This window comes from Camelus dromedarius, chromosome 10, assembly GCF_036321535.1.
Source record: "Camelus dromedarius isolate mCamDro1 chromosome 10, mCamDro1.pat, whole genome shotgun sequence".
Lineage (NCBI taxonomy): Eukaryota > Metazoa > Chordata > Mammalia > Artiodactyla > Camelidae > Camelus > Camelus dromedarius.
This window is the reverse complement of record NC_087445.1, coordinates 61,703,687-61,715,599: the sequence shown is the minus strand read 5'-3', so window position 1 is coordinate 61,715,599 and position 11,913 is coordinate 61,703,687.

The following is an 11,913-nucleotide window of genomic DNA, read 5'->3' as shown; positions in this document are numbered from 1 at the left end:
GTTCCATCACGTACCATGAAACTCCCTGCTCTAAAGTGGGCACTGGCATTTCTGGAAGGTCGGAAAGTCTGAGTAAATGCATACTCCATAGGTGAGCACACGGTACTCATCGTGATCTAGTCCAGCACTACCTTCCTCGTGGATCCTGTGTCCACCACTCCTGAACTGCTCACCACTGCTGAATGCTCTTCCACACCTCTGTGCCTTTGTACATGCTGTGTCTTCTACCAGAACATCCTGCCCAGACTTCTTTGCATTGGGGATGTTTCAAAACTCAGTGTGGAGACAGATCAGCTAATCCTCCCACCAGCCTGGGATAGATGACCCTCACCCTGCATGGACCTACCTCAGTCATAGGCTTCATGCCTTTGGGTTGTAGCAGTCTGTTTCTCCTCTTTTTCACATTCGACTGTAAGCTCTTCAAGAGCAGAGACTGGATGCTTAGATCCCTGCTGCCTAGCATTGTACATAGTATGTTCAAATGAGTGTCTGTGGAATGAATAAATCAATGAATTAATTACAATATGAGCAGATACACATGGAACAGAGATGAGGGACCCACTGATCCTTCTTTCCAAAGAGTTCTATTTTCATCCTACAAATCTGTTGACCTAGTCCAGTGTTGGGGAGGAAGAAATTCTAGGTTCTTCTGGCTGCTCTAGGAATTAACAGGCAAATTAACAGGAGAAAATCAAACAAGAGTTTAACATGTGTACATGGGAGAGACCCAGGAAAACTGAGCAACTCGCCAAAATGGCTAAAACCCTCAACTTAAATACAATATTCAGCTAAAGACAAAAGATGATGCTGGGGATAGTAGGTTGGGATGTTAAAAGGGAGGAAGGCAATCCACATAGAGACAGAGAAGCGAATGCTTGCTGGGCCCTGCAGAGACAATGGGACACCGAGTGGACTCTGCTTTCTAGGCTTCCACCACATTTACCCCAACTTTGCAGATATCTCTGGTGATAGCTCTATTTTGGAAACAGGCCTTCCATCTAAATTCTTCTAGGTAGTTAGGGAGAAGGTCAGAGATTCTCCCTGAGTCTTCTAGACTTTGACTGTTTTCGGCTTGAAATAATCCACATGCCAAGGAGGCAATTTGGGTGGCAAATTTTGCTCCCTTACACAGCCCCCAGGGGTTGCTCACCCCTTGTCCCCAGCCCATCATCATCACTAGGAGGGAGGTCTATATGTAGAAAGAGTTAAGTCATCAGTTGAAAGGTGAGATCTGAGGGGCACAGTCAAATCTCTTACCTAAATTTGGGATTCCCCAAAATCCCTGACCATCTCTTCCAAATTCAAGAGATCTTTCAAGCTTTCAGAGATTCTCACAGCGGAAGGGGCTATCTAACTACTCATAAAATTAACTTCCTCACCTTCCTAAGACAACTAGATAAACCACATTTCCCAGCATTCCTTGCACTTAAGTGTGGCCATGTGATTGGGTCCTAACAATGGGATGCCACTACTGTGACATTCTGGTCCTTAGCCCACCCGTGCAGTCCCCTTCCTCTTTCTGCTTCTGCTGGCTTACTGTGGGTAAGCACGTTCTCTATGGAAGCCAAGCTGGTGGACACATAAGATTGAAACATTCTGGTATTACTGTTTCAAAGAAAGCCAACCCCCTCGCAGGGCTTTATATGAGCAAGATGTAAACTTCCATCTTGTTAAGCCACTGAAAAAAAATTTTTTTCTGTTACAGCAAGTATTGTGACTCCAATAAATACACTCTCTATCTGAATACATGTCACCCTTGAGCCCATGACACTATGATTCAGATAACCATAAAAGCAAGTATTCTGAGAGGATAGGTCACAATGATGGCAGGTAACACCCAGAGCTAGAGACAGAAGGCAGCAGCAATGTGGCCAGGTGCAAATGCAGGCCCAGGTGAGAGACGGGAGGCACTAGGAGCTCACATCACCTGTTTGCTGCAGAGCAATGCCAAGAGGCATCCCAGACCCTTCCGTCGTCACTCTGCAGTGGCTGGGAGGTCCTGTATTAGCCACGCTTTCTGCCAAAGGTCAGCTCTCTCCTCACTAGCAAGAGGCATCTAGCTAAGTGGTTAAGACCCAGGCCTCCAAGGAAGTGAGGCACGGGTTGGAATCTGGTCTTTGCCACGTAATAGCTCTTGCCCTTTGGGTAAGCCAGCTTTGCTCGCCCTCTGCTGTATGAGCTCTCAAGTGGAGGTGCTAATCCACACATGACTGTCTAAAATTACACACAAAACAGTTCGTTATAGACATAATAATTAGTACCCAAGCTTATTCTTTCATATGAAATACAAACACTTTCAAGATTTCTATCATTTATATATTTCTTCTTAAAAAGTTACTGGATACTCACCACCTGTCATGATAAACACAAGAAACACACAGACAGAAATATCAAGTCCCTCAAAAGAAGATACCAGGATCCGTTTGGTTTTTTTCTATTTCTCAGCTTTCTTCCTTTTAATAGATAGAACTGCAAGCCAGCTCCTCTCCTCCACTGTCTTGGGATGAATTTGGGTCTTAGAAGGTGAAAGGCCAGTGCAGAGAGCTCCAGGCAACGGTGGGTCTCTCCCAGCCAGAGCGGCTGCTGATGTAATCGGATCTGGCCACAGAGACTGTGACTAAGCGAAACCCCATCTGCTGCGAGGTTCCCCTCTGGTCCCAGGAGGGACCACGGCAGGATATGAGGCGGCTGCGATGCTGAGGTGAGGGGTCTGCACGGAAATGGCGAGATCCCCCACGTGCGCTGTGTCTCACCACAGGCCTGTGTGGGTTCCCCTCCACATGACATCATCCTGGAGCTTGCCGACAAGGAACAGGGGTGGATGAGCGCGTATGGGGTGTGGGTGTGTGTGTGTGTGTGTGTGTGTGTGTGTGTGTGTGTATGAGCGTGTATGGGGTGTGTGCGTGTGTGTGTGCATGCGCTGGAAGGCATAAACTGGCAGTCTCAGCACTACTGATATACTTGTGCCACGTAATTCTTCGTCATGAGGACTGTCCTGCACACTGTGGGATATTCAACAGCATCCCTGGCCTCTGCTCACTAGTTTCCGGAAGCGCTCCCCGCCTCAAGCTGTGACAGAGAAAAATGTCTCCAGTCATTTCCAAATGCTCCCTGGTTGGGGTAGCGGGGGAGATCATCCCCTATTGAAAACCACTGGCATAAATTGAAGAATGAAACAAATCAGACCCCTTCTTACTAAAGGCAGGGGGAAGAATTCAGGGGAAAAACAAAATACAGTGAGTCTCCAACTCCTTATCTAGTTTTAGAAGTGAAGTAAAAAGCTGGGAGTTAGCTTTGTTTGATGGTTCAGATGATATTTGCTCAATAAAGAGGAAAATCTAAAAGTAATAATAATTACCAACTATCTGGCAGGTCTGTGTCCTAGCAGGGTACTAACCACGTATCTCACTGACTCCTAATGACCTGAGTGTATGTTTTTATCTCCATTTTACAGATGAAGACACCGAGGCTCTGGGAGGTGAACAGTCTTGCCCAGGAGCATCCAGTTTATGAGTAACTGAGCTGGGATTTGAACCCAGGTCTCCAAGATTTAAAGTCCAAACTCAGAGCCACTGTATTATCTTAGCCCATTATCGTGGAATCTGTATGCAGCATCATACAAATCCCAAAGTCTGAGTTCAAAACCAATGAGTATTTAATGAGAACTTTTACATTCAGCATCAGCCTAGACAGAAGGTGGGTGGATTTGAGTGGAAGAATCAGACTTTCCATGCTCTTACTTAAACAAAACTAACCCACATTTATAAATCAGCATGAGGCAGTACGTACATAATTAACCCCTTAATTGGTGGCACATGTTAAAGGCATAGATGTATGCTGCAGAGAAAGAGTATGTTTTAATGACCATGTTTCTAATCATCTGTCCCTGAATGGGGTGGCCCATATACCATGAGGCTCCTTAGTGAGGACATGCAGTAGAAAGCTCTGTACTTGGCATCGGACGGTTCTGGGTTCTAATCCCTGCTCTGACACTTACCAGCTGTGTGGCTTTGGGCAAAGCACTTTACAGTTGGGAGCCTCAGCTAACTCTTCAGCAAGATGGAGACTAAAACACTCGCTTCTCAGGACTCAGCTGAGACCAGCGTAGCAGGAACCAGTGCAGTGTCTCACAGCCACTTGGCTTTTCTTTCATCACACGCATCACTGTTTGTAATTATACGCTTATTTGTGTATTTACACGTTTAATGGATATCTCAGCCATGGTTTTGAAAGTTCTGTAACAGTGGGGACTGCATCTCTTTTATTCACTGTCTTTCTAGCCCCTGACATAGTACATGGCACACAGCAGATACTCATTTAAAAAACACTCAGTGAATAGAAGTTAATGCACTATTTCTCTCTGTATTTTCTTCTAAGATAATGAGTATCCTGACACTGGAAGTATTAAAGGAATGGAAAGATTAGATTCTTTATTCCTCTGTGTCCTCATCACCACCTCCTGTGGTGACTTTCACTGCAGCACGTATCACAGTGTGTTGCACTTACGTGTTTCTGCGCCTGTCCTCCCCATGGGTCTGTAAACTTTCAGAGCTGGATGGATCACCTTTTAATCCCTGTGACATGATCCCGAGGTGGGATCCATGTCCAAGTCTAATAAATAAAATTTGTAAAACGAAGACACTGGTGCCTTAGAGGGCATCTGTCAAGCAAATCAGAACTCAGACAAAATTACTCCTCTGATATCTTCCAAGCTACTACTTCTAGACCTTAGCAACTCTAACTGCTGCCAACTCTGCTCGCACAATGGCCAACCATCAGGAATGAAAGATTGGAGTTGTTATTTTTATTGTTTCAGACAAACATAGACAATCGATAACTCTGTATTCAATTAAATTGGCCGCTTTTACAAAGAAAAACGGTGAACCAGATTTTCCACACTGAACTTTGCACTTCAAAGATGATCAAATTCAACCACTCACAAAACAAATAACTATAGAGCATTTGCTAGGTGCCAGCCACTGTTCAAGGTTCTGGTTAAATCCTGTTGGGTTATTCAAGACTGAGGGAATGATTTTGACATTGGCATTCTTCTCTGTTCCCCAAAGGAAAACAGATGTTCCTATTGGATTGTTTGGGTTAGACAGCAAAAAGGGCTCAGAAATCTTGCAGACAAACTCTTTAGCCTCTGATCTCAGCACCTTTGGGGAAGGGACCATCTGATGCCCAAAGGAAATGGTGAATTAAGTCTCAGGTACTTCCTAGCCAAAGGGATGCTCAGGGATCAGGAAGGCTGGCATACCTGCAGGTATCATCTCGCCCACCGTCATGCAACTTCCCTGAAACAGGAGAAGCTAGTACTTCATTTGTCATTATTCTCCATGGGAAGAAAGAAAAAAACCTAGCTTTTTCTGTAGCTGGCCATAAGCTGGTAGCTTTATGTATGTAATCCAGTAGTAGGTACAATACTCTACAATAATAAAACATCTCATTTCTTTATTTTTCTCCGTTTCTCTCAACCATGCCATTCTGCACTGTCCTCACCCAAGTAACTGGTAACTGGTAAAATATAAACAAACAAACAAACAAACAAACAAATACATAGCAAATAACTGGTAAACTTAAATCTCAACTGTGTTGAGAGTTGTTTCTCTTATTCGGGAATCCAGGGGTCTTACGTGGCCCAGAACACCTGGAAACCAGTTACACACCTCGTTCCTCTCTGGCCTGGGCAGGAATCCGCACTGTACAAGCCTGCACCCCTAGAAGTGAGTGGCTCTGCTCTTTCCATACCCCACCATGGTGCTGGGATCTTAGAAAGACCTAAGTTCATTCACTGAACTAGTATCTAAGTGCCATTCTGTAGGTCAAAGGTAGTCAAATGTCAGCAATTTTATATAAATCACCTATTAGATTAAGTGTGCAAGCAAGATTAGAACTTGCTAAAGAACGAGAGCACTTTGACTTCTTTGGAAAATCACCATGTACTACTGATTTCTGCTCATTAACCCGGGCTCCCAGAATATCCCACGTTGGCAATACTGTATCAGCTTAGAGCTACTGGCAGGATATACTTCAAAGTAAGCACCCCTCAGCTGGTCTACAATGCAGCTGTCTCTCTGATTCATCCGGGCCCCCGCCCGCTCCTGTCCATAGGGATTATCAAGTCTTCACCGTAATTCCCATATAAAGTATTTCCATGAAGGAAATCATCTATCATCTGTCTTAAACGATGAGTCATGTATCTATACTCACAGAATAGCACTCCCCATATACCACCATCTGCAAGCCGAGTCCAATCCTGGCCTGGGCAGGTGTTCCAAGGCGTTTAGGAAGCCTTTGAACCTCCCCTACAGAGGCCACTCTCTGAGACAGTGTCTGAAAGATTTGAGACCGCTTGACATCTCACTAAGGGGTTCCTTTGGTCCCCAGATACCACAGCTCCCTCCGATGAGATCACTGAGCAGAATGGAAACCAGAGGGAAGCAAAAGAGAGAGGCCGGGCTTGGAGATTATGCGCAGAAGCACAGAGGGAGCGGGGAGCCTGGCGTGTGTCTGCTTGCTCGTCTCAGTCACTTTTTTGCGTCTTTTCTAAGTAGAAGCAGCTCAGTCTGTGTGAAGGATTTTTTAAGCTATAAACTTTTCTGGGGTTTGTGGGTCTTTCAGAAATCTCAACAAGCTGTTTCCTTCATGTGAAACATTATTCCAAGAACGAGCAGGCGTGGGTTTTAGCCTCAGCTGACCACGACTCACAGCGTGTGGGCAAAACCGGCAAGGCTCTGGGCCTCCTTTACTTATCTCTCATTTGAGCTCAGTGATCTCTTAGCTCTTTTCAACTTGACAAAGTGTGCTCTGGGTGAATCCTCAGGGTTATAGATGAGCAGCTACTCCGATAAGCTTGACACTTACTAGAGTCAGGCTGACTCTGGAATGATAAGGATGCAATGTTTTAAGTCCAGCTTCACTCCTCTCCCTGGGCTAAATCACTCAACACTGCAAAGTTCCCACATCAAGAGGCCACTTCAAAACTGTCAGGCTAATGGTGCAGGCGGCAGTTCCCTCCAACTTCCTTCTCCCTGCCTGTCTTCCAGCCAATACCTAAAAAGTCACATGCAAGGAGACGCAACAAGAAGGCATTTGAAAATCTAGTGAGATGGAGCCACCATTTTTAAGGCCCTGTTATGCACAAGGCAGGCCCATTTAGTGCTTGTATCAGTTTCCCATGGCTGTTTTAACAAATTACCACAAACTGAATGGCTTAAGACAACAGAAATTCATTCTCTTATGGTTCTGCAGGGCAGAGTCTGAAACGAGTTTTACTGGGCTAAAACCAAGTTGTCCACAGGGCTGGCTCCTTCTGGAGGCTCCAGGGAAAAATCTGTTCCTTGCATCTTTTAGCATCCCTGGGCTTCTGGCCACATCACTTCAATCTCTGTCCCATGGTCACAATGCTTCTCCTCTCCTGGAGTCAAATCTCCCTCTGCCTCACTCTTACAAGGTCGCTTGTGATTGCATCCAGGATCATCTCCGCATGTAAATAATTCTTAATCACATCTGAAAAGTCGATTTTGCCGTAGAAGGTTAACATTCACTGGTTCTGGGGAGTGAGGACTTGGATATCTTGGGGGGCCATTACTCAGCCTACCACAGTCCTGTCAGCTCTGTGGCGTGAGTATCCTCTCTCCCATTTTACAGACAAAGACACAGATGGGGCTCATAGGAGTAAAGGAATTTGAAACATTTCACACACGAATACATGGCAGAGCTGGGATTAAACTGAAGTCTGCCTAGTTGCAAATCATTTATACCACTGTACCCTCTAAGACGGTCAGGGAGGAGGAAGTTTTCCTCTGCCCTTCTAGGTTCTTCTGGCTGGTCTAAGAATTAAATTGACATGAGACAGATTAACAGGAGAAAATCAAACAAAACTTTAATAACACGTATACATGGGAAAAGACCCAGAGAAACTAAGTAACTCCCCTGAAACCCCCACCTTAAACACCATCTTCAGCTCAAGACAAAAGAGCACGTTGGGGTAGTAGTTTGGAACTTCAAAGGGGAGGAAGGAAATTGACATGGAAATGGAGAAACAAATGTTTGGTAAACAAACATTTGCTCTCTAGGCTCTGCTCAAGTTTCTTTCACCACCACACTTAGCCTATGCTCCTTGTGGACACCTCCTGACAGCTCTATTCTAGGAACAGGCCCTTTATCTAAATTCTTTAGGCCCCTAAGGGGTAGGTAAAAAGAAAGAATTCTTGAGTCTTTTGGGCCTTGATTGTTTTCAGCTCAAAAATAATCTGCATGCCAAAGAGATATTTTGGGGTGGCAAACTATGCTCCCCCTACAAGACTGGTAATATAACACTCTCTACAAATGGTTTCTGCAGTGGAAACCAGAGTCCAGTGTTCCGCACTTCCATCTAACCACACACTGGCTCTGTGACTTTAAGCAAGTCTCTTGACCTCTCGTCACCTGTAACATGGAGAAAGCTTAGGTGTGAGGACTGAAATAGTTACTGCTTTGTAATGTTGCTAGCAATGTAAGTGAGGATAGTTGCCACCACTCCTGCTACTGGGAGGAAAGGAGGACCAAGGCCAGCCAGGGGACTCCCCAGGCAGGAACGTGATTGCCCTGCCTCTGTGACAGCAGTGCATCAACCCCAGGCCCTGCTGGTGGAGCTTCCAGCTCTCAGGCAAGCAACACCATCCAGCTGGCTCTGAATAGAGGGGAATTTTCCAGCATCACTTGAAGACACAGTACGTGTGAAGACTCGGAAAACAATGGGAGAACAGGGCCCTTAAAGCCTGCTGTTCCAAAACTATATGTCCCTTTAGGAAAACACTCAGTTCAGTGAGCTGGTGTGTGTGTGTTTGCCTGTGCATAACAGGAAGGAGGTGGTGGGGGGAGGTAATCTATGAAGGATGTTTGAGTAAACAGAGTACCCAGTACACTCAGTTTGGTCAGCCTGGGATTCCCAAGGCCTGTAACAGAAGGTGCTATGGATTTTTTTATATGTTTACACATTTTTTTTCTTAACCCTTTTTATTTTAGTGAGCACATTTCTGGAAGATAACTCCTAGATTATCTTTTCTATCATTTAAAGATGAGAAAATAAAGGCCCAGAAAAGAAAAAAGTTTCTTGCCTAGAATAGCCAATAGCCATCACTTCGAGATTATTTCAGAGTGTGGCAAACATGAACATTTGACCAAGTACATTCCCTTTAATCCTAAGAATGACTCTAAACAGCACTTGTTATTAATGTGCCCGTTTCACAAATGAGGGACCTGTAACAAAGAAGTTAAACAATTTGTCCAGGGTCCCACTCCTTTCCCTAACTAGTTCGTGGCTGAATTAGGATGGGAACCAAATTCATGCCAGATACTTCCACAATTCCAGCATCAGCACAGACAGAGGCGGACTTCTCACTGCATCCTGCTGCCACAGTGCCCAGAGGAACGTAAGCAAAGCCCTTCTTGCCTCATTAGGCTGTTACGGCCAAACTCCACAACCACTCAGAGTGATCCGTCTGAGGCCAGGAATGCCATCCTTGCCTTTGCGTAGCTGTTAAACTAAGTACATAAGGAAGCGCCCCCAATCGTAGGAGGCTGGGGATAGAGTCCACAGCTTGGGCTTGGATCTTCTTGCTGCCATTTATGACTCATGTGTCTTGGACAATTTACTCAAGCTCTCTGTTCCTCACAACTCCCATCTGCGAAATGGGTATCATGACAGTATCCACCTAATGGACTCACTTGTAAAGATCACTGAACTCAACGCATGTAACCACTTAAGAAGGACCCACCTATTGGGAACTATTCAATCCACGTGAGCCTGTGTTATTCATCACTGTCCACAAAAGAAATCTAAGAAAAAACAAGGAAGAGAAATAAGGAAATAAGAAAAGGGGCAAATTAAATGCTAGTTAATTATCTAACACAGCTGTGGAAAGTCAGTCAAAGAAAGTCAATCTGCACTGACTTCAAAGCTGCGTATTCCCTCTGTAACATGCATTAAGCCCTGAGATGGTTTGAGTCACTTGTGTTTATCACAACAGCCTGGGTGCGCACCAGCAATGACCAAAACCACCTCCCACGCTCTCCCACAATTCCAGACTTCCAACTTAGCACTGGTCACTGCTGGCCTTTTGAATTGTCTCCCTCTTCCCCTTCAGCCTCCAGCTAAGAGGTAGTCTTTAGAAAGTGTAAGCAGACAAGACAGCCCCTGGTGGTGGCTTCAACTCCCTTTTCTCCTCTTCTAACCCCCACAGAGCCCAGAAATATTTTAGTTGGAAGCTGGGATTCATGCACAATACATCTGTGCCCAGTGTGAGCTTTTGGCTGAAATTTGGGGAGGGAAATCATTCGTCATCAAAAAACAAAAATCTGCACAGGGCATCACAGCTGGCTGGGCACCTTTCTTCCGCTCTTACGTGGTCTCCACGCCGACTGTGGGAGGGACTTAAGGCAGAGATATTTTATCTGTCTCACTAATAAGGAATCTGAGTTTCAGAGAAGAGATATGATTTCCTCAAGACGATTCACCTTGTTAATGGTCAAGATGATTGGAACCCAGAACTGCTCATGTCAATCTTAGGCTGCTTCCATCTTTTCCATCATCTGGCCAATCAGTCATTTCATGGGAAGATTAATTGACTTTCCAGTAATTTGAGATGGAAGGCACAGTTCTCGACCCCAGGGAACTCTCATAGTCCCTTTGGGGAACTGGATGAGTAAAAATCAGTGATAACAATAAGAGCTCTAATCATATAGTAAATCATTTCAAGAAGGTTTATGGTTTACCTAAAAATCCTGCCATAGGTCACATGCCATTCTAAACACCACGATATGCAGGAGCGATATTCACAATTATTAGCTAGTGGCACAGCATGGGCACCAACAATGAACAGCCACTGTCTGCACACAGACGTGTTAGTAAGCACAGGAAAAGGGATGGTGCCTGCCCTCCCAGTGCTCACAGTCTGATGAGCTGAAAAGGCAAGTATACAATGTGCTAAAAAGGAAAAGTAGGAGCCTGGATGAGTATGGGTGAGGCATCCTTCTCTCGGAATGTAAGGTCAGGCAAACTATCTTAGAAGTAAATCTTGAAAAATAATATAGGAATTTGCCATGTGGATAAAGTTGGGGGAGGGTTCGTCTAGGGGCTGGGAATGTACAAAGGCTTTGAGGTACATACAATTATTCTTTTGAATTTTTTACTTAGAATTTTTAAGTTGCTAAGATCCTTAGGGATCACTCATTTGGTAACCAGTACACCGAGAGAGCCAGAGAAGGGAAGAGATTTGCCCAAAGTCACACAGTAAGTTATGCAGCCTCAGGACGCAAATGCAGGACTCTAAACCAAAGCTCCTTCCACTTTGCCATGCTGACCAGACAGCCTCCTTACTGGTTGATTGTACAGCTCATTTGCCCTATTCCACCAAGCAGGGAAGCTCTCTATCTTGCTGCTCATTCCATGACCAATGACATCTTTGAGCTTTTTCATCCTTTGTTGTCGAGGGAGAAGTGAGAAGAGATGGAGAAGAAGAGCACTGAACAAAGACTTGCAGACAGCAAGCCGGGGAACTTTGACTCTACACAAATGCATCTAATTGAATGACTAACTCATTGTGTTGGACCAGGGCTCCTTCATTGCTTTGGGAGAGATTTCTGGCAAATATAAAGTCACATGGGACTTTTGGACGGGAGTTAGCACACTAGATGAATCCCAAGAAGAGGAGGAGGAGGTTGGGAGCAGGGAAGGGGTGGGTAAGTGTTGGTGGGAAGCACGGGGTCCCATGGGAAGTAAATGCTAGACTTCTCAAAGAAATGGATGCTCCGCTTCCCCAGACAGTGCTAGTCCTGGCTAATATTTCACTCATCGGCTGATCTGTCTCAGAAAACAAAAATGTATTACATATAATAGATCTTCCAGGAACTCTTCAGGAGAATGAT